This window comes from Taeniopygia guttata, chromosome 8 (assembly GCF_048771995.1).
Source record: "Taeniopygia guttata chromosome 8, bTaeGut7.mat, whole genome shotgun sequence".
Lineage (NCBI taxonomy): Eukaryota > Metazoa > Chordata > Aves > Passeriformes > Estrildidae > Taeniopygia > Taeniopygia guttata.
The window spans coordinates 15,605,255-15,627,731 of record NC_133033.1 but is presented as its reverse complement, the minus strand read 5'-3'; the positions used below and the strand labels follow the sequence as shown (position 1 = coordinate 15,627,731).

The 22,477-nt window shown below is 42.1% G+C and overlaps 1 protein-coding gene across 4 annotated transcripts in view; it reads right to left on the bottom strand.

The window, feature by feature from the left end:
- Positions 1 to 22,477, bottom strand: part of LRRC8D (leucine rich repeat containing 8 VRAC subunit D) — a 52,019-nt gene extending 29,542 nt beyond the window's left edge. For 2 of the 4 annotated variants that reach the window (XM_030279130.4, XM_030279132.4), the window contains exons 1-2: positions 22,041 to 22,477; positions 10,835 to 10,974 (exon numbers count right to left, since the gene is read on the bottom strand). The gene's annotated coding sequence lies outside the window, so the exon portion shown is untranslated. The remainder of the gene's footprint in view (positions 1 to 10,834; positions 10,975 to 22,040) is intronic. The other 2 variants (XM_030279129.4, XM_030279134.4) reach the window with 2 other exon arrangements.

Genomic DNA, 22,477 nt, shown 5'->3' with positions numbered 1-22,477 from the left:
GTCCTCCTCTCTCGACAAACCAGCAGGTGAACACCCACTCAATCTTGCACATGACGTTTACCAAAGGAGGTTTTGCTGGAGTAAAACAAGCATTCAAGAAGGCCTAGTTTTATAAATCAGATTACATATTCTTCCGTGCAACTAACATCTTATCTCCACATTTCCTATTTTCAGTGCTTTTAACACAAATTAAAGAGGTAGTGGGAGGGAGAGTTTTCTGCTTCCATATTCTGTGCACAAGCAAATGGTGGTTTTATCACAAAGGTCAAGAAACAACCTATTTCTACAAAACTTCCTGAAGTCTAACTCCAATGCTATCCTTGCAAAGGCCAAAATCTCTACTTATAATAACTCTGCAGTATACAATAACTATTAAACAGCATTTATAAAACAGAGCAACTGAATATTAACTTTTGACTATAGTAAAATAATGTTCACAGTCAAAGGAGGCCAAAGTATTTCATTACCTGCAAGCTGGAAAATTTAGACAAATCTTCAAAGACTGAGGCTTTGCAAAGTGCAAGGTGTCAGCTGCTGTACCTTACGCATCTGACAACACACAATGTCACAAACACCAGTGCCAGAAGATTGTAGCTACATCTTGGTACCAAATATCTGGCAGCCTTTTACATTTCACAGAAGCCTGATCAGAAAACTACAGCCTAGCCAGAATTCAGAATTTAATGATTAGTGTGACCATTACATTGAAAATGTGAAGCATTTCAGGTTTAAATTATGAATGATAGCAACAGCTCAAGGTAAGATTAGTACACATTTTTATTCACCTATCACTCTTATAAATAAGTAAAAATGAAAGTTTGGACAGTGGCCTTTTGTACACTGTCAGCAAACAGATGTCTTGATGTACATCTTTGACCTAGTGCCGCTGAACCCCCCTCAAACAGTTTTGTTAACTGAACTCAAAAGGCCCATTTTGAGTCATCCTTTCAGGGTTACACTGCAGTCAGCAGCATTCTCCACTTGTACCATTATCCCATCTGCCCATTATAAGGGCAGAAAGCACCCTGGACCCAGGGTTTCCCATTAGACACCCAGCTCAAATGCAAACCTGTAGAACTACAAATCCTTGACTGACAAATGTCGACTGAAGAAAAGCAAAGAACCTGTATACAGGAATTCCTGAAAATCAGGAATACCATTATCCATTAAGCACCTGGAATACCAGTGACTCAAAAAGGTCATGAGGCAAGCAAGTATAACCCTAGCACACCAAATGGGAACATTTGGCTCCTTCTAAGTGCAGTAACCTCATCAGAACACTTGAGTCAAATTTGACATTTATATCTCTATAAATAATGTGTGAGCAAAAGCAAAGACAAAGCAACATTTGCAGTTCAGGGAAAGACATCAAAGTAAACACATCCTTAGTACTCAAATGTTAAACTACATGTGGGAATCTGATGATCTTTTGAATGGCTGAAAGCTAGGACACAGAGGAAAGGGCATCTTGTTTTTAAATTAATTATTAATCAATCTTTTCAGCCATCAAATCCCTGCAATGACTCATCCACTTGCTTTACCAAAGTCTAAACTGTTATGGGGAGACTGCAATTCCACTGGAACATTACCCTCCTGAGTGTGATACTTAACCCTGCACATATGAGAAATGATTTTAGCAGATTCATTCCTCTCCCACAAGATCATCAAGACCTCCTTATACCTGGAAAAAAATTACCAAAAAAAAAAAAAAAAGAAAAAAGAAAAGAAAAAACAAGGGAAAAAAAAGCCACAAAGAAAAAAAGAGAAAAGGTGAAACAGTACTTAGAATTTTAAACTGAAGAGAAACAAGAGAAGATAAAGTCCACCTCAGTTGTTCACTGCAAAGCCAGTATTCTTCCAGCAACAGTATATGCTGTAAATAATAAGATTCACATAATCAGAAATCCTCAATTATCATGTCATTGAACTATACAATTCTTCTACACTCATTCAGACAATTTCTACTGTCTCTAAAGGAATTTATAGAACTGTGGATTGATAGAAGCTACTTTTTAAATTTACAAAATTACAAACTTGATCTTATACCCCACATCCACGCAAATCTCTTTTCAAAGTTTGACAGCTCTACTAAACAGACTGAGCTGCAAGACTGCAGCTCGGTTAGTGATACCTATGTACAGAGCTTGCTCTTTTCCTGTGCTAAAATTATATCAGAACACTACAATACATTTGCATATCTCCCACACATGTAACTTTTTGCCAGCAGTAACAAGAGGACATCGAGGCTTAGAAAACGTACCAAAGAGACAGAAGGAGAGGGTGGAGTTTCCTGCAGGAACACCCAGGCTGAAGTCCAGCAGCTCCCAGGGAAGGTGCTGCCGTTCCCCAATGTCTTCAGATCAGGCTCCCCCACTTACCAGTGCCAAATGTAAAACTCCACCCAGGAAACAAAAAAGCTTCCTATTGTTTCTCTCCTCTCTGCAGCCTCCTGGCTACTACCAGGAAAACCAGTATCACGTCCACCTTTTTCCCTAAGAATGATTTACATCTTTCCCTTTTACTGTGCTCAGCCTTGGAGCTACCACAAAATACGAGGAATAGGAAAAAAAAAGTCTCTGCTGGGTTATCTCCCCTAGTGTCTCCTGTATGGTTTTTCTGGTATGGTATGGTATTTCTAGTAGTAGCCCAGAGTGCTTCTGTTGATTTTAATCATGCAGAAGTAATACGAAATTCACATGACTACTGTCAGTTTTCCAGCCACACAAGTTTTGCAAAAACATCAATTAAAACAATCTGATCTTCCAACTTTTACCTAGGAAAGCTATAAAAAAATTACAAAGGTAGCAGTACTTTGGGAAAAGTTTGATTTACACATTGGTATCCAGTTATTTTCAGAAAAGCTTTTCATTAAAAAATAAAAATCATGACAGCACTGAAGATTTCTGGCACTTTACTTCCTCTAAACATGCCAGCATGGAAAAAAAAATCATCTAACTGAGCCAAGTAAAAGCAAGTAGTAAAAAGTCACAAGAAACTATCTGACTTGCCATGAATAAAGTGTTACTAAGGTGTGAGAGTGAGTTTAAGTGATTTTGGAAGTCAGTAATGGAATCCACTGTTACTCAAGGTATGCTACACACTAGAAATTCTAACTTGAATGTTCAAGTTATAGGGGGCCATCACCTTCCTTCTGCATCTTTCCAGTGGCCCATTTTTACCACTCCCACCCTACCATGACATCCCAATAGCAAAGCTCAGTTACAACACAAGTAGAACAAGACAATCTGAAACTCAAGAAAGTCAAATATTGTGCAGGAAAATTTGAAAACAAGCCCCTACAAGTTTGACAGTGTAACAATAACTAATAGACCAAATACAATTCCCTCCAAACCATTAATACTTGTTTGTTAATGACCATGTATGTTAGCTGCAGGGGAAGTGCCTTTGTAACACAACATGATTAGGACCCAACTAGAAAAAAGTGAAATAATCAAAAGTTACTTTTATTAGTATCAAATTAGGCCAAGTACACGCCACATACATGGAGATAAGATCTACTCGGAAGCAGGCTTTTTAACACCAGCACACTTGAGATCTAAATTACCATGGACTATGGAATGGAAAAATGCAGAACTGCATAAAAGGAAGGCAAACCCTGCTTACAAAATAGCAGTGAGTCAGCTCCTGACGACTGGTCTGTGACTGCTATGAAAGCAAGATACACATTCTTTATGCGCACTCTGATGGCACAGAACGAAAATAAGCCCATCCCCTATAGACGCTGTTAATAGGGTAGATGACATTGCAGAAAAGTTGTCAAGAAACATCAGTAACGCTGTTTACCCATACAAAAGTCAGAAAACATTTTCAGCCAGGGCTGATCCACAGAGCCTTTTAATTATACACAAATCTACTCACATTTGGGGCATTTAATAAGCAAGAAACACTTGTATCCATGGCCTCAGATCAGTAACAGCTTATCCTGGGGACACCTCTAACTCTAAAAGGTCCTTGAGATACTAATTTAGAGGATCTCTTTCTAAAATGCCATGACCCTTTAGCCTGTCTAGTTCCATCATCTGTTATCAGACTATCTAGAAAACCAAGAATAAACACCAAGGCCTTTTGTGACAAGCTGTGAAACTATTAATATTAACAAGTCATTTAATACTGTAAGGAACAATACATAACTACTCCACTCTTTTATTTAGAGAACACAATTACATTTTCCTTAATTCAAAAATCCAAGATAAATGGTGGGCTTTCATAATTTGTCCCCCTCTTAGCAAGTGCCTTTGGCAACAAGCAGCTCTCCCCCTGACCACATTACAGCTCATTTTGTTGTTGCTATTTAGGGATATCTGGGGGCTTTCCGGTCTTCTGCTCTTTTTACTGTTTTCAGACATTATTGGTGAACAGGCTTTTCCTGGTATATTGATTAATTATGGGAAAAAAAATACTTTCAAAGAATTAATGCAACACACATGCAGGGGTAAAAAAAAAGTCCATTAAGTCAGCTCTATCAATATTACTTGGCTGACAACTATTAAAACAAGGTGCTGAGCACTGAATAGCATGCCAGCACACACTGACTGGAAGCACCCTGTCCAACCTCTCTGAAAAAAACAGAAACCTGGAAACCAGCTCATTTCAGGGAAAGGATTAAAGGTTGTTTTTTCAGGTGTCCTTGCACACCAAATCCCTCTGCCAGACATTGCAGTTTATCATTGCTAAATACTTACACTGCAAAAGTACCTAGAGACCTCAAGTAGGTCAAGACCTCAGCATGCAAAGTACAAAATTGATGCATAATACTTGACAGCCCTTGCCTCATCATATTTTTCAATTTTAAGTGTTTGTCTTCCCAGTAGCACAGCTATTTGAACAGCCCACACAAGGAAAAAAACCTCATTGGTACTCCAAAAAACCCATCCAAGTTCCACAATCAATGTATGAAAGTGCTATCCAACATGCAAGGAAAACAGAAGTAGCTCTGTGCCTCGTTAGGATATGACACATAAAGACCTAGGTGAAAGTTAAATTAAAGCAGGTTTAGGGCTTTTTAGGTTGGCATACCTCCAACTATTCTAACAAAGACAGAACAGGCTGTTGAAATAAGCTTTGTTTAATGTTTATGGATGAGAGCTCCAATTCTCATTTTCCCATCTCCTACAACCTAGGCATACCCTTTCAGTGAAAGAATAGTTTCTCAGTTGCTGCCTTCAGATTGAACCCTGATTGAGAAAGAGAAGGGGTGCAAAAGCAAATTAAAAGAAAATTTAAATGAACTGCAGGGAGTGGAACTAGTGAGCTAAACCTCACATTTGCATCCCCTGAATTAGTTGTGTTAAAGGTGAAAAAATATACAATAAATCTGAAATGAAGCTTAACGAAATGATAGAGTTCTTGGCAACCTGATTATTTTAATAAGTTGACAGCCAGTAATTTCAGATTGTCTCTGTTTAAATACACATACCAGGACAGCACAATCCAGAGGAGTCGGCCAATACACTCCTGCAAGATTGGCTGTGCTTTATGTTCCATGTTCTCTGTTCTGATACCTCCCAGCTCCACCACCACCCACATCTGCCTTCATAAATTTTCACCAAGATCCTGCAGAGGCTACCTGCAGCTTCCCCATCCTGTTCCCTGAGCTGAAAAGGAAAAACTGGTATTGCTGTGAACTTGACTGCAAGTTACCACTAATCAGTGATTGCCCAAGGACTAGAGACCACAGAGACTGAGGAAAAAAACAGTCATCAGTTATCAGCCAAAAGGTGGTGACTTGAGAGGTGGTTGTCTGGTTCTATCACAGCTCACCGCTTCTTGCATGTAAAGAAAAACCCAGGCAGCATCCCTATTTCCAGTCCTTCCCACCTCACCCACGGCACAGGAATGTACGCTGCTCCCAGCCTTCAGCAGCACTACCAGCATCTCAGCCTGGTGCCATGGGAGGCAGCAAGTCACCAAAACACACCACCTGCCAAAAAGGCAAAGCATGTGGAACTGCCAGATCCAGCTGCAAACCAGACAACTGGAAACCAGAGTGCAGCTCTAGTACAAGCTACAATCTGGTGGGGTTTTGGGGGGAAATAGTGGAGTGGTGTTTGAGCTCTGCCTCTAAAGCCTTAAACTACGATGTTTCCTCCATAGTAAAGACTGGAAAAATCAAACCAAACCCAAATGTGGGCAGTGCTCCCCTTAACTACCAGAGAACTTCAAAACAGTACATGGAAGGGACTGTATGGTGTTTTCCTTTCTCAAAATTTTCTTTTAATGGAATTGCTTTTCCCCCAATGTTTCAAATACCAGTAATGTTAACAATCATTTTATTCCTTAAATAATTACTTGAACTGCCCGTGAAAATTGTTTGCAGTCTGCCTGGAAAAATATCTTACCTCAAAAGGTAGTAGATCCAACTTATGAGCAGAAAAAAAAAATCACTTTTTTTGCCCAGCTCCTGCAGAATTTAAGAGTTAATGGAATGGAAAAGAGACTGATAGTTTATTGATCAAAGCAATTCTAATTCTGCATAGAAAACTTTTCCATATTTCCAGTAATACACTGGGCAAAACCTACTTCATGAAATGCAGTCAGTTAAGCAGAAAGTTTGGGAGCTCATTGCTCAGCAACAAAGACCGGATTTTATATATCCAATCACCAAAGGCAGTGGAATGCTATAATTGCAAGCATATTCTAACACTTTAAATAATAAACAGAACTAGAGAAACAAATTATTTATGTAAATTTAAAATTTTTCTAAAAGAGGTCCATAAAAAGCTGTGGACAGAGTAACACAATATAACAGCTAAACCACAGAAGCACTAAAATAATTGAGCAACAAAGAGCTGTTTGTTCTTTTTTTCCCTCGCAAATCTCTCTCTCTTCCCCAATCTTTACTATATGAGGTGCAAGGCAGTAATGTCACCAACATCTTACAGTATCTCCTTTTTACCATCATGTGCAAATACAGCACTACAAGTCATGTTGCACCCATCTAGACAAGGAAAACCTAGTGTTCAAAAGGTCAACTTTTCCCCAGTCCAATCTCTCCTGTGGTTTCTCCAGTGCTGGAAGGGTTTTATCTCTCCTGAAAGCAAACCGGGTATGGACAAGGACAGGCAGACCTTACTCTTCGATGCTGCACCTCGCTACACCGATTCAGTGCCCCAGTGTTCACCCAACCTCCGAGAGAACAAGAACTGCGACGGTGCTGCCTTCTTCAAAACAGCATCGCCTACCATAGACAGATGAAGCCTGAGGGAGCAACATATTGAGAATCACTTCCCATCTATCCAAAAGGCACCTCCTGAGATTCCAGTCAAGAACTGAAAGCAGGTAAGTATTTCAAAACAACATCATAATATGGCAAAACACATAGCTAAGAATACTGCAGCCCACTGAATTTGATACGCATCCAGTACAAAACATGTCTGTGAACACAAAACCATGCAACAAGCCATTACTCCAGGGAAGGTTGAAAGAGAGCAGTGCTGCATTCTGACCCTGCTCAGATTTTTCTCTGCTATAGCAAGCTGATGACAAGCCCTGCCAGGGCCATCCCCTTCCTCCCCTGTGCTGTGTCGGTGCCACCGCCCGCAGCCAGGCTGGGCTCAGGCTCCAGAAAGACAAGCTGGAAGCAGCTCAGCTCACTGACCCGTCGCTGCGAGGACTGGCTTCTGCTATCAGTAATGGACAAGTCTCCTGTCTAGGCAAAGAAATACGAGACAAAAACAGTGAAAAAAACACCAAAGTGGGGCTGTTTTACAGCTATTTTCCGTTTCTGTCTCTAACGATAGCATTGAAAATTCTGCTGGAAGGACAGGAAGAAAGAAAATATAAACCAACATGAAAATTGTAACATTGGAGCAAAATACACAGAAGTTCTTTTTATTGCAAAGAATTACTCAAAATGACATCTATATCTGCACTAAGGAAAACATTGCTTCTGCCTTGAGGTTGCCTTGGCAATAACACAAATGCAAGCAAAAACCAGTTTATCATTTTGGAGGGAATTTCAATCTATTTAATTTATCTGTCAGTTAATAAGCTTCTAATTACTGCTTCTGATATTGAAACACACACAAGGGAAACAGCCCTTGCACTCCAATCACCTCACCATACCCGCTCCTGGCAGTGGGGCAGCAGGACCAGCAGTCATTCTGGTTTCCAGTCAAAGGTCAGCACTGCTGCTTATTACATGCATATAGTAAACAAATAGCTTATACAGACAAGTTGTTCTTAAAACAACTCAAAAGCACATCAAGTGAAATGTGATCTAAAATAAGCCAGCAATGTTTCAGAATATCACTATTTCCCCTGGCACTTCAGGATGCTGCAGTTGCAGAAATTCCTCTAAAACAAATCAAGACTTAAAGCTTATGCTGCCACAAAAAAGAGGTTTCCAGACAGAAATGTTTTATAAATACACACACACACTCCATCACCAGTAACCAGACCAGAACACTTGCACAGCAAAGCCCCTAGCCACACTTTAACATTTTGTTCATTGAACTGCATCAGCCAATACTTTTTTTTTTTTGCTTCCCAACTATGCCAGCAAAAAATTTACCACAAAAGCCCTTCTAGTGATTGCAAAATTTTTCTGCCTGCATAAACTGTTCCTTTCACAGGACATGCTATAAGCAGTACTAGCAAAAAAATCCTCTCATACCAGTAGAGGAACCTGAGAAGGAAGCAGTGAGACCAGGTAACAAAAGTGTGCAAGCAGGAAGGGTGAAAGCCAAGGAGAGCATTGCATCAGTCTAGCTTATGTGTACAGAAAAAGGCAGGAAGCAGTAACTGCCCTCACACCACAAATGTGCCAGCAGAAACTGAACTGCAAAGTCACAACACTACTACAAGAAGTAACAGCATGAAAACACGCAGGTCAGACTGACCAACTTGACTGTGATAGACCAGGCATTTGTTTTCTATTTGGATTTTTGTGTCATGTTTTGTGTAATGTATAATCTTGGAAACAAACATCACCTAGAAACTCAAGCATAAGCCATTCCATTTATGCCAAGGGGATACTAATCCTATTTTCCTGAAGAGTTCAAGTGTCAGTTGTGTTAACTGTTTCACTACTGGTAAGGTACTTAGCGCAATTTCTTTGCTAAAACCTATCTCAGAAGTCCAAGCTTCTTATGAACAAAACCATCCACATATTCCCCATCCAGGAGTAAACAACATCTCCACTTTTCCTAATGAGTATCCTTGTAATACAGACCCATCCTGGCTATGTGAAAACTACTCGATACTAAGAATAGAGAAGTGTGGGTTAGAAAACAACAAAAAAAATTAAGACAGATTCAGTACACCTTTAAAGACTTGCCTGTCTGTGTTCCCATTCAAATACAAATCTTCTCTGTACTCCCTCTGCATTTTTTTTAAACCTCAGATCTGCTGCAGGTTATCCAGCCTGCCACATCACATCAACACAAAAACCAGTAAGGCCTGGCTGCAGAATTTAGGTCAGCTCGTCTGTGGAGTACATAAGGTCTTCCACACAGCCATGAATTTCCTAGTAATGCTTCAATAATCCCTCCTCATCCTGCTACGCAGCTATTTCACTAGGAACTGCTAGCTTTCCCCTAACTCCCCAACAAAGACTCTCCACAGGAGGGATGTTTGCAAGCAAAAAAGCCACTATCTCTTCCTTGGGAAGCAGGAAGCTGGTTGTTGAATCAAATAAATGCTGATCCTTATTTCCCAAGAAAAAAAAAAAAAAAAAAAGGAAGTATTTACAATGGATGCTAGAAAAAGAGTCTCTATCTTTTAACCTCACTAGGAAAGATATAATCAGAGCTGGAAATTACCTCTAGAACATTAGGAATAATTTTCTTAACAGATTTTAAACAAGTACTCACTGCTTCCACCTGGTCAATAAATAAAAAAAAATAACAAAAATGTGACTAATAAATTCAGACAGTCTAAGCTACAGAGGCTGGTGTTTCTGGAGAGAAAGCATCACCTGAGGTGCAAATACACTGTGCCTCTTCATAGAATGCTCCCTCTAAAAGTGAATTGCATGCCACTGCCACTCCAAGCGTTGTACAAACCCACATAAGTGCTAGCCCTGTTCTTAAAGGATCTCTAATGGCATGTAAAAATATGCAAAGTCTTTTCAAAAGATGGTCCTCAGAGCAGGAGTTCCACATAAACTGGAAGGTACAGTTACATAAGACAAAAAGCCCAAATCGAATACAATAAATCAAAATCTTGAACTTCTCTGTCTTCATACAAGATGAACCTAGCTAAATCTTCTCAAGTATGACAATCTGAAAGATGTGAATGCAAGAATAAATATTAGTTTCCAGGAATGGTTACAGATACCTCAGCAAATAAAAATATAACAAGCAAACTGACAGTTGGTTTTGTCTTAAAATCCATCAGTCTGCTACCTCTCTGTGCTTTACAGTTCCCACATAACATACTGCTCATCAAAAGCTAGCACTGAAGTCTCCCTACTAGAACAAATAATAAAGCTGAGGAAAAACCTTCTCTCAAGACATCAAGCTGCTTTTCAACATTCAAACATTTTTTAAGAGTATTCCTAGCCCATGCTTTACAACATGAAGCCTGAAAACGGTATTTGCAAACACGTACTGAGCTGTACTGCACATTAGACGTGCAAATCAAATACCCCAGAAAACATGTTGCATTTGTTTATGTTCACCTGAGCTCTGTTACAGAACTCAGACACATAACATGCACCCATTCCAGGCCCACAGATGTGACTGTCTTTACTGGGCCTCCACTGCATCACACATGTTAACAAGACCTTCTAAAGAATGTAACTTTTTATAACTAATGATCACCCACAACTAAATTCTGCATCAGACAACTCTTCCCATTACTGGCTCAGTACCTGATCAGGCTGTGCTTCTCCGCCCTCCTCCTCCGGCTTCAGCAGGGCTGAGCGCTGGCTCCTGAAGGCTCCAGCAGCAGGAACACCAAGCCACACTCTGATGATCACTTTCTCATTTTTACAAGCGCCACAGACTCCTCCTAAATAAAAACAAACTCCTGTGAATCAAACTGGCCAAATAAAGTGGTCATGGTAGCGTGGGTCAGAGGAATGCCACTCAGCAACACAGAAGACAAAGGTTACTCATCCTTTTGCTGACTGTGCTTCATCTCTAGGGAAGATTGAGCACATCCTTGTTTTAATAACTTTGGAGCTACTCTACATGAGTTGTCCTATTCTCGAAGAGCATAGATCCCAAATGAGCAATTTATCATTTCCCACACATTTTCTTAAACATACTGGCTCATCCTAACTTAACCAAAAGCACTGCTATTTCTACATCATCACCTCCCTACAGCACCACAAAACCAGACCAGATCCCAATGATATGGAAGCTGTACAGGGCACGTGTTCCACACAAACACTTTGATGACACTTCAACTACTGCATTACAGCCCTATGCCAGGCAAGCAGACCATTTTGAGTCAAATGAGCTGCTTGGAAAAATCTGAGGAAAATACCTCTATCCTCTGAGATGAACAAAACACAGAAAAAGTGGGATTGTACCCCTCATTCTTCAGCCCAAAACTTCCACCAGCTAAGACCCAGCATTGCTGCCTTCACCTCCAGCAATGCAGAGGCTCCAGGGCTGTCCAGAGCACACAGATGAAAAGCAACAACTCAGCAAAAAGAACAGCCAGACTCCAGCAGGTAATTCATGAATATTTATTTTAGTTTGCTGCTTATTAAGTATGCCTTGTTATAAATCAAGTATTTTACAGTAATTGCCTCCAATCAACAAACACAGGGAAAGCTGCTATGTAAACCAGTGTTGTTCCATAAGCAAAAGGAGCCCCTTAGCAACGGGCAGGATTCTACAGGACTCTCATGCAGCCGGCTGGCTGCCACTGCCTTGCTGCCCACCAAGCAGCACTGCTGTGTGCCCAAGGCATTCCTACCACTGCCAACCACAGCACACAGCACTCATCCACTAGAGCTGCTCCCAAACCACTGCAGAAAAAAATGCAAACAAGCCACCCCCCACCCCCCCCAATCTCCCTCTATTTTTTTTTCTGAGGCTTTTTCAGGGGTGCCACCCACTAGCACTCAGAAGCACACAGGAACAAGCCCTGTGTCAGGCCTTCCACTGAGATAATTTTAAAGGTCAGCAGGAACCTGCTGTTCCAGGTTTCTTCTTAGCAGTAGAGACCAGGATAAGGAGATGGGGAAAACATTGGCAAATCCTCAAATAAAATACGCCTCATAGACTTTACTTCTTGAAAGGGCTTGGGGTAATCAAGTGGTCTCAGGAGAAGCAAGTATTTTTATGCAGAAGTAAATCTTTTTAAGGAGTTTTCAGAGACGCTAGGTTTTTAAATACATGGAGGAAACAACCTGTGACTAGGTACTTTCTAAGGATCTAGAACAGACCTCTGGATCACACTTGAGGTCTAACAGAAAATACTCACAGCCACGAGGCCATTCACCTTGGCTGCTTCTGTAACCCTTGTTTTGCACGAGGTCAGGGAGCCATGCAAGAAGGGCCTGAACAGAGTTCACCATGCCCTCCAATCCCTCCTCAGCAGTGCTCCCAAAGGCAACAAACCATTTCCAAAACCAGCAGGCAAAGGCAGCTCCCACCTTCAAAGTAGGAGGGCTGTGTTTTGAGAGTGTATCAGCATTTAAGGAAAGGGGCCAGGAGAGGCTGAGCAGCACCACCACAACACTTGGTAAGGCACAGGAAGAACAGGAGAGCTTGTCTTCACAAGCTGAATCACAATCTGAAAGACTGCTGAGGTTCATCACCACCACCCTCCCCTTCCAAGAATAGGCTGAGCACATGGATTGGATCACACCTGAAGGATATGTGAAGGATAACAAATGACAAAACACTTATAAAATTTTGGTTTAAAACAAACAAAAGAAAACAAAAAACAAACAAGAAACCAATCTAAAAGCAGAAATTCTTATATAAATCATAGCAGTGCAGAAGTAGATGTTTGGACAATGCCAAGACCAGCGAAGGATTCTTCTCTGCAGTTCTTACCACAAAAATTCTCATGGATTTTGTTCAAAATCCCATTTCACAAATTCTCACTTTATGCTACTTCCTTCACCTCCCTCTTCCACTTTTGAAGTGACAACCTCAATTTATTAAAACAAAGCAACATCTTTCTTACAGAAACATCTGCTTTGATACAAGAATACACACCCACTGGTATAGTCAGTATGCAGTACAGTGGCTACAAAGGAGATTAAATAAGGAGCACATGCACCACTTCTCTTTAACCTCATCCCCTCTGGCACTCATTCACTTCAATACTTTTCTTTCAGGGCCCTACAGCATAGGGAAAGACACCACATTTACACTGGGGTGTTGGCATCAGCCAGCGCCAATTTCATCTGAATCACAGCCAAGCACTTGGCACTTCAGGCATAACACATGCAACCTCCAAGTGCCACGTCCTATATACAGCGGCTGCCTCCATTTGTACAGTCACTTGATCAAACATCTTTTCCATTAAGGAAAACAATACTTCTGATGCTTTTAACAAGGAAATAATCATTGTTAACAAACTGAAAAAAACCCCGAACAATCCTCTTAGAACAAATTATTATGAACTCTGTAAAGAAATGAAAAGGAGGGAAGTCACGGTATTTTGGGGAAGAAGTAGATATTTTTGAAAAAAAAACAAAAAACAAAAAAAAACCACCATGCCCTAGCTAATTAAGTAAGTAAGCAGTTCCAGTCATTAGAGGTTTAATTTCAGCACAGCTGAATAATTCTCAGTTCTACATATATCTCAAAGTACTCAGACAACAGCAAACATTTGACAATCTCTTCAGTTAAAATGCCATCTTCCTCCCTTGCTGCTGCATAAGAAAAACAACAAACCAGCACAAAGAAAAAGTGTCATTTCATCAAGAGAGAAGAAAAACCCCCAGCACAGTTATGTCCTTTAAAAATACTGTCAAAAGTAGCATGTAACCTAACCAGATAAATAGCAGATTCTGTTGCTATCTCCAAGTAAGTTTTGCAATTAGCTGAAGCACATTTGTGGCCACCCTGCTACTTAACATTCCTGCTCTCTCCATGGTATGTGCCTGGGAAAGGCATCTTGCCCAAAGCAGAGGGTGGGCTGGAAGGCAGGACTTCCCCTTTCAACAGCAGTGCAAGTTCAAATTTGCTCCAGCTGGTCTTGAAACCACACTCCCCTTGGAAAGCACCTCAGGCACTGCTCCTGCTACATGGGAGCCTACAGGATCCCACTGCCACTCCCTGCAGAGTTCATTGTCCATTCTAGGCCTTGTTTTTCACATGACACCCAACACCCAGTTTAATTTGGGAGCCCCCTGTAATGCCTCCTTTCTCTTGGTGGCCACCTCCTCTTCCCCCATCCATGAGCCAGAGGCTGTGTGCAAGCTCCTCCCCACTTCCTCTCTTCTGCTGCAGACAGCAGGAATAGAGCAAAGGCATCAACAAATCAAACCTTGCTGGTCAAGCAGGGAAACCTCACTACTAGGGCTAACTCACTGTTTGACCACAGGCAGTACCAGAGGGGGCTGCTGCTGGCTACTCTCTTCTACACTCTGCAGATAGCAAACCAGATCTAAGATTTTACAAATTCAAACAGCAAGCAGGTAAATAATCACACACTGAAAAAGTTTTAACATGAATGAGGTGACAGAAGTCAGCAGCTATGAGAGTGTGGAGGGCCACCATCCTCTCTTCACACACAGAAGAAACAGCAGAGAAGGGGCACTCTGCTCCTCACTCTGCTCAGCTGCACCCGGGTTGTTTCCAGGCTGCCCTGGGCCACTGTGCACTTGGACAGACTACAATCTTAAAATACTAATGGTTTGCACGTGCCTCATTTCTCCAAACCAGGCTTGGACTATTTCAACCCATAAGCTTCAGGCACCCATTACATTTCGTGCAATGAGCATATATAACCTCATGCTATATAATTTTATGTTATATTTACTCACACTTCTCTCCACAGTTTTGTTATCTCCTTTTCTTTTCTCAGTATTATTATTTGCTTTCATATTTTTGCATGTTTCTCATGTTTTTATTTTCAGGCTTTACTATCTTTTTTCTCCTGTAACTCAGGCCTCAGTGGTTTCTTTCTTTAAAATCTGTTTGGGTTAAACTGATCAATGCTAATAAAGACACTCTTAAATTTACCTTTCAATCTAATTACATATTAAATTAACTTTCACTGAAAACAAACATAGCATAAATAGAAGTTTTAAACACTGGAAAAATATTCTTGTCTAAACCTGCGCATCTTTCACTTTTCTGAATTATTATTAGCACAATTTTGTTTCTCTCAGTCCACGTCTTTCTCTAAGAACACTTTCTTCTACTAGACACTTTCCTACCTACTTTTCATTAGGACACCTACCCTGGTTAAAGTCACAATTTCTGCAGCACCAACAAGCCTTTTATGTATCTGCATTCCTCCACTTCCTGTTTCCAGAGCCAATACATTTGTTGTCAGAAGGATAGAAAAGGAGAGGAGCAAAACCATCAAACCAGTTTTTCCTTTCTCTCTTACTATCAAGGCCAACAAGGCAAAACTGTGAAGAAATTTAGCATGGGTTATAAACCATCAAATATTACTTAAAAAAACCCAAGTGCATGAAAGGTTTCATTTCCCTTTTGTCTGTTCCTCTGCTAAACGAGGTGGGTTAGGCTTTGTTTCTTAATTTAACTAGTGAGAAGGTAAGTACATAAAAGCTTCTGTAAGGCAGTCATTGAGAGGAACCCTGCATGTGGACTTCTCAGTTTGTATTTTGAAACACCAGTCAGATTAACCGTCAAGTCTGGCTGCTCCGTGCATCCTTGATGAAGGCAATTGCTAATGCATGTGGAAAGTGTGTGTAACTACAGCAGTGCCTTGGAAACAAGGCAAGCCAGAGCACCACCTCTAACACTGCTCCCTCAAGTTTTAATGCAGAGACCATCAGACCAAAGCAGTTCCTGTCCCCCCTTTCCATGATCTGTACACAAACCACCATTTACAAATATGCAACATGGGCTTTTTTTTACCCCTTGTTCATTGATATTTGCATTGGTTTAGTGGACAAATTAATACAGAACAATCCAAACTACATCAGCTTAACACCATGTTCCTCTGTGCAGGACTGCAAAGGCAACAAAATGTCTATTACATAACACTTCTGTATAAAATATTAATTCTCACAGAGGAAGCTCTTGAGCCAAAAGGTTATTTTCAATGATTAACAAATCAGTGTTGTATAATCTTAGTTATTTAATCAGTCTACTTGAGATAGACAACAAACCATATATTTTACTGACATAACATGAAAAAAAATCAACTTATGTGCCCACATCAAAATATATCCATCCCTAGCACACACAGATTCAGCAAGCCTGCACTGGGGTAATTGCAGGTATCCACATTTTTTATACAAGTTCTCACACCAGTTGACAGCATGCAAGCTTCCTTTCCTTCCTATCCTGCAATGGATGAAGAACAGGTAAATATTCAGACATCATATTCATATACACATCCCATGCACTTGTTCTCTACTTAAAGCTATAATCTCAGGTTGGAAAATCACAGCAGCAAGAGTAAAGTGCTTCAAAATTTTTCCATACAAAAGAATCTCTGGTTTAACAGGCATGTTGGTATCTGCGCAGTTGGCCAGACTTGAAAACATTATAGGCGTGGCAGCCTGGCTTCTGTAAGACCCAAGGGCAACAAGGAATACTTTTATAAAGAAATTATCTCAATGCTGACTAGTGAAGAATGAAGTTCAAGAGAGGGAAAAAAAAGAAAAACCTGTATCTTGGCTGTGACTTTGTAGCCATTAGGTTGCATGAGGACAGGCAGGAGCCTGTCTCACTGCTTCATCAGGACCATAAAGAACCTTTATGTATGGGGTTTTTCCTTTCTCTATGTATCTTTACATAATGAATGCAGGGAGGGGGCTCATCTTGAGCATGACTGTCTCCAGCAGATGGTCTCATCATATTTACCAGCTCCATATGAGTGTCACAGGTAAGACATCTAAAACAGTAACAGACACTTTAGTCTGCCTTACCTATGGTCTAGCCATGCAGAGGAAATCACCAGGAGATATGACTCAAAAAAATCCTGGGCAAATGAATAGAGAGCTTTTGAAACTCCAGTTTGAGAACTGTGCATTTTTTTTCCCAAATTTATAAGCACAGCAAACAGTTTGAAGAGATATCTGACAGGAAAAGGTAACAGCAGCATTTAATTATCTATAGCAGCCAACCTTTAGGTCTGAGAAATCTTCCACTGCAATTTTCTGATCTTCAGAGTGGACCATCATAAGATAGAACACCTGAGGTGCCTAATTTTTGACAATAAGACCATATACAAGGGGTTTTTGAGGTTTTTTTAAACACTAACAAGGAGCAAGGCAGATCACAAGAATCAGACTATTTATTCTTTTACTGATCACACAGTATACAAAAAGCAAGACCATAATAAACACAAATGCTATCCTCACTCACTGCTGGATGTCACACACTTTCAGCCTTGTTATTTCTTTCTACTTCTTAATCAGAGTTACTTTTAACAAAAAAAAGGGCCTCCAAAGAGGAAAAAAAAAATATCTGAGCAACAACTATCATTCCTCCTCCCTAAGGCTGGCTGTATTTTACACCATGATTGCTTCTCAAGTCTTGAATGTCGCAATTACTTCGGTCTCGGAACAAATCACTTCTGAGGAAAGAGCTCAACTAGAAAGAAGGAAAATTAGTTTTGAGGCTACATGAACAATATGGTTTTGTATCCTGATTTATACTTGAAGAGTGCAAAGAAGAAAAACTAAGGTATTTCTTTTAAAACAGTTCTAACAAACAAGTCTTTGGTGCAGCCATACTCACTTCCCATACTACTGCTTGCCTCCAAGTATTGGGCAAAAGTGGCATTTTGCTGGCTTGATCTCAAGAAAACAAATTTTCTTCTTCCAAGGATATCTCCCTTAACATTCTGGCAGCTGCTGTATAAATGCCTTTTAACTTCTCCTCCTATCCATTTCCTGAAGGGGGACAAGAACCTGTTCTTGCTAGAGCTGAAGAGAATACAGAAATAAATGAAAAGAGTTCCAATTTTTTAAATGAAATAAATTTGTGGTAAGAGAAAGACTGAAGCAGTGTCAGTTAAAATTAATGATGTGGAAATTAGTATTACTGACAGTATTAGGTGCCAACTTGACTTGTGACGCACTTTTCCTTTTAACATGCCAAAACCAAGATGATTCTCAAGAAGTTAAACACTAGAAATCCTGGCTTTGTTCTTTCCTAAATTTATTTGTAATCTCTGAGGGGAGAAATTGTTTGGCAAGCAATTGATACCTATTCTTTGTTATATGGTTAAAAGAAAATTGTACTCAATTTGCTCTGACCAAAAGATCTTGAGCCAAACCCATCCCCAATGCAAGAAAATCAAACTTAAAAAACGTAGCTCAGAGTGTTCTCAAGGTTAGAAGCACAGGATAGCCTTGAAACACTAATTATTAATTAGTGCTTTCACAAAACATAATGCTAGTAACTGCTAGAAAACTGCATTTCACAAACACTTTTCTTCATGTTTCAGCCCCGTGTGGAGTCGCAGCAGCTCATCATCATAGCCAAGAACAAACACTGCCAAGATCAAGCAGCACTAGTGTGACCCCAGAGAGCCTATGCATGCATGTGGACTCAGGAAACTATACATACATGGAAAATTAATCATGGACACAAGTCTTTGTATGGTGAAGTCCACAGACTTTTCCCTGCTTGTTAAAAAAAACATATTTAAAACGTCAATTATGCAAAAGCACAGGCAAGTCTTTATCTAAATGTAAAGTTTCTGGGCAAAAATATTTCCATTTTTTTAACACAGCAATACCTTTTTCTTTTTATGTTGGTTAGGATATAATCTCTCCACCACCAAGAGACAATAAATAAATAAAACAGAAAGGAAAAAAAACCACACAAAAGGACAACAGTGCAGTCCTATTTCAATGCTAGCAAGAAACTGAAGAATTTAAATAGCAGAATCTGAAATAACAGGTTTTGTTCTTTCCAGTTAATGCTAGTGTGCTATTATATGTAACATCTAAGTATAAAAAAAATTGCTAATTGTTTTTTATAATATATAGGGATCTACAGCAACTTCGTGAATTGGGAGATAAAGACTGCTTTTCTGAAAGGAAATTAAAATCTTCAGAGTTCATTATTTTGTAAAATACTTACACTGGAACTCCAGGGTTGGTTTTGGTTTTTTTGCATCCAGTTGAGAAACTTGTTTACTGAGCTCCCTCACGTCCCCCATTTGTGACTCAAGCTACTTCCCAGCAAACAGCCTTCAGCAGCGGCACACAGACAAAGTGCTTTAAGCCCGAGGACACCAAGTCAGGGATCCCAGTGTCCATGTACCTGTAGCAGAAGTCCCCCCTGGCTCTCAGAGGTGCGGGAGAAAGCGAAGGGAGACCCTGGGGTGCTGAGTCAGCACTCTGCCAGCCCAAGGCAGCCCTGGAGAACGCCACAGCAGCAGGAGCTGACGCAGCCGCTGGGGCCATCACAGAACACGCAGCAGGTAAGAAACTCAGCCTGCGTACAGGGCCCGATTCAAAATCCACTTACTGCCGCTGGCTTTAACAGACTTTGAATGGGACCGCAACACACAGAAGAAATGGGAAGACCCAGAGAATTTAAAAGAACAAACTTCAACCCAGGAAACTTCAGGACAGTCCCTTCTTATAAAATTGTGCCAAGCCACAACACACATAGCTGCAAGTGCTTTTGACCACAGAGATGGACATACCCTTTTCTCCACTAGCCTTTATTCTCCTACCCTTCTGTCACTGGTAGGACTTCCTGCAAGCCTAGCACAAACAGCATTAGCTTTTTTCATCCCTACCCAGGCATGCAGTCAAGAAAACTGTCCATAAACAGGAGGCAGAGCTGTGGTATCTCTGTACCACCACTTATGTATTGCTACACAAAAGAAGGAGGCAACAGGCACAAAAGGCTAAGAAAGAACTGGAATACAAGAGCTACATTTCAGGTACAGCTATGTGTTAGTACAATGTTCACTAGTTAATCTTTCCAGGGCAAGCACCCAGGTGCTTTCACTCTCTCTGCATTGTTACTATAGAGGTTGGCTCCTATTAATGATTACCTTCCCCAGACTGCAGCACAGTCTTTCTTCATTGCTGGCACTGCTAGTTAGAATGCCTTTTCCAAATCTCAACACACCGGACAGATTACCATCCCCTCAACAATGCCAAGACTGGTAGAGATATCTATTGTGCATACCTAGATCTCTACAAAACAAATGACAGCTTAACACTGCTCCCTTCCCTGGATAAGCTCACACAGCTGTTGTAAAGTTTTAATATTTCGTGTTGAAGTCACCACAATTACAAATAACAGCATCTACTTAATATTCCCTGCTATTATGTGCAAGAAAACAGACACAGCAAACAAGCAAGATATAGGCAAAGCACCAAATGAATTTACTATAAAGGCAATGCCTGCCTAAAGACACAGGAGAAAATTGTATAAAAAAATTATAGCCACAGAAGTCTATTCCTAGGTCAGGACCTCATAAATCAGTTTCAACTAACAATAAAAGGTTTATAGGGCATTTGTAAAGCACAAAGAATGAATAGGATCCTGGCCCCAAGTAAAGCTTGGTGAATTAATTTAAGATGGCAATCAAGAGCAGATAACACAACATGAACCTTACCCTAAGTTTGAAGAAAGATGGTTTCCTTTGTCTCCAGGAAGAGGTAAGGGGAAAAAAATCAAAACACCACCACGAAAAACAAGAAACGAGACAGAAATAAAAAAAAACAAAACCAACAGAGAGAAAGAGACTTAGCTACCCCATCTGGCACAAGAGGGCTTTTTTCATTGCTCAGAGCAGTGGGCTTAAAATTTCACTCGTGTTCATACAAATTTCTCCCATCCTAGAGCCCTCTCTCCCAAACAAGTGGGCATTGTCACACTCCACCTTCAGTTTTACAGGCAGAAAATACTATCCTTTCCTATCATGGTGACAGACAAAATGCTGAAAAAACATTAAATGCTTCCCCGTTGTGTTTGGGGATTTTTTTTAAAGCTGTAACTAGCAAAGCTTACGAGTAGCAGGTACCCTAAAGTGCTCTCTGCACCAGCAGCTAAGTCAAGTAAAACATCACTTTCAGCACCACCATTACAGGAAGTACGGCTAAGACTTATCCAGCAAACAACACCACCACCACTACCGTCCTCCATTTTCAAGCCTGAGTAACCTATCTCATGGCTCTTACACACTGGGAACATCCAGAGGAGAAAGTGCCACGGGCTGCAGGCGTGCTGAAAACGCAGAGCCTGAATCCCCCCACTGACCGCAGATCAGCTCCCCTAAAGGATGCTGGGCAAGCCACAAGCCTTCTGCGCCTGAATTCGCATTTGTTTAAGAGCAGCGGCAGCACTTGTGACGGGGAGGGGGGTAAAATGCAGGTTGCAAGACAGGAGCTGCTAGGCCAAGCTCAGGGATCCTAAAAGAGCAGGAGTCGGTATTGCCACGTATTGGGGAGCAGAGGGGAGGGAGGAGACGCGCCTCGAAAAAACAGAGATGATTATCTGACAAGGGCTGGTTCTGCCTTGAAGATGTGCTTTATTGACTGGCTTGGGCCGCTTTAATCTGCGTGTGCTGCAACACGACGCACAGCTGACCCCTTACAGAAGCCGCACAGCTGGCGGCCCCCAGAGGGGTCAGATCCAACCTCACTGGCCTCGAAAGGGGCTGGTTGCAGCCGCATTCCCCAGCACCACGCCGTGCTCCCAGCCCCGCTCTCGCCGCTGGCCCCGCTCATGCGGGCACGTCCCGCGTGGATGCGCATCCCGCGGGAGAATAGCGCGGCGAGCGCAGCCGCCCCCGGGGTCCCGCCGCGGCGCACCGGCGCTGGCAGCAGCACCACGAACCGGCCCAGGCCGGTCTGCACGCAGGAAAGATAAAGAAAAGCGCGGGGAGGGAGCGGCGGGGGTGCCGGTAAAGATGCCGCCCCCTCCCCGCGGCCCCTCCGCCGCCTGCTCGACCGCCTCCCGCCGGCCCCGCGCACGCCTCACCTCAGGGACGGCTCTGCGGGCTGCGGACCCCGAGAGCCGCCCGGCCGAGCCGAGCCGAGCGGAGCCGAGCCGTGCGTGCGGCGGGGGCGCAGAGCTTCTCGGCGGCGGTCAGTCCCGCGGCGCTGCCATGCGGGCGGGCAGAGGCGGGGCGGGCTGGGCTGCTAGCAGCGTCCTGCAGCGCGCACCCGCATGGCTCGGCGTGCGGACAGCACCGGCTGCCGGCGGCGGCGGGGCCGGCGGGGCGGCGGTCAATGGCTCCCGCGGCGCCGCGCATGTGAGGGCCGGGCCGGGCCGGCCCCGCCCGCTCGCCCCCCGCGCAGCCGCCGCGCTCAGGTGCCGCGGGCCGGGGGCGGGGGCGGGAGCGGCCGGGGCTGCGCCGGGACGTGTCCGCGGGGCGCGGCGGGAGCCGAGCGGCGGGCGGCAAAGCCTGTGGGGTG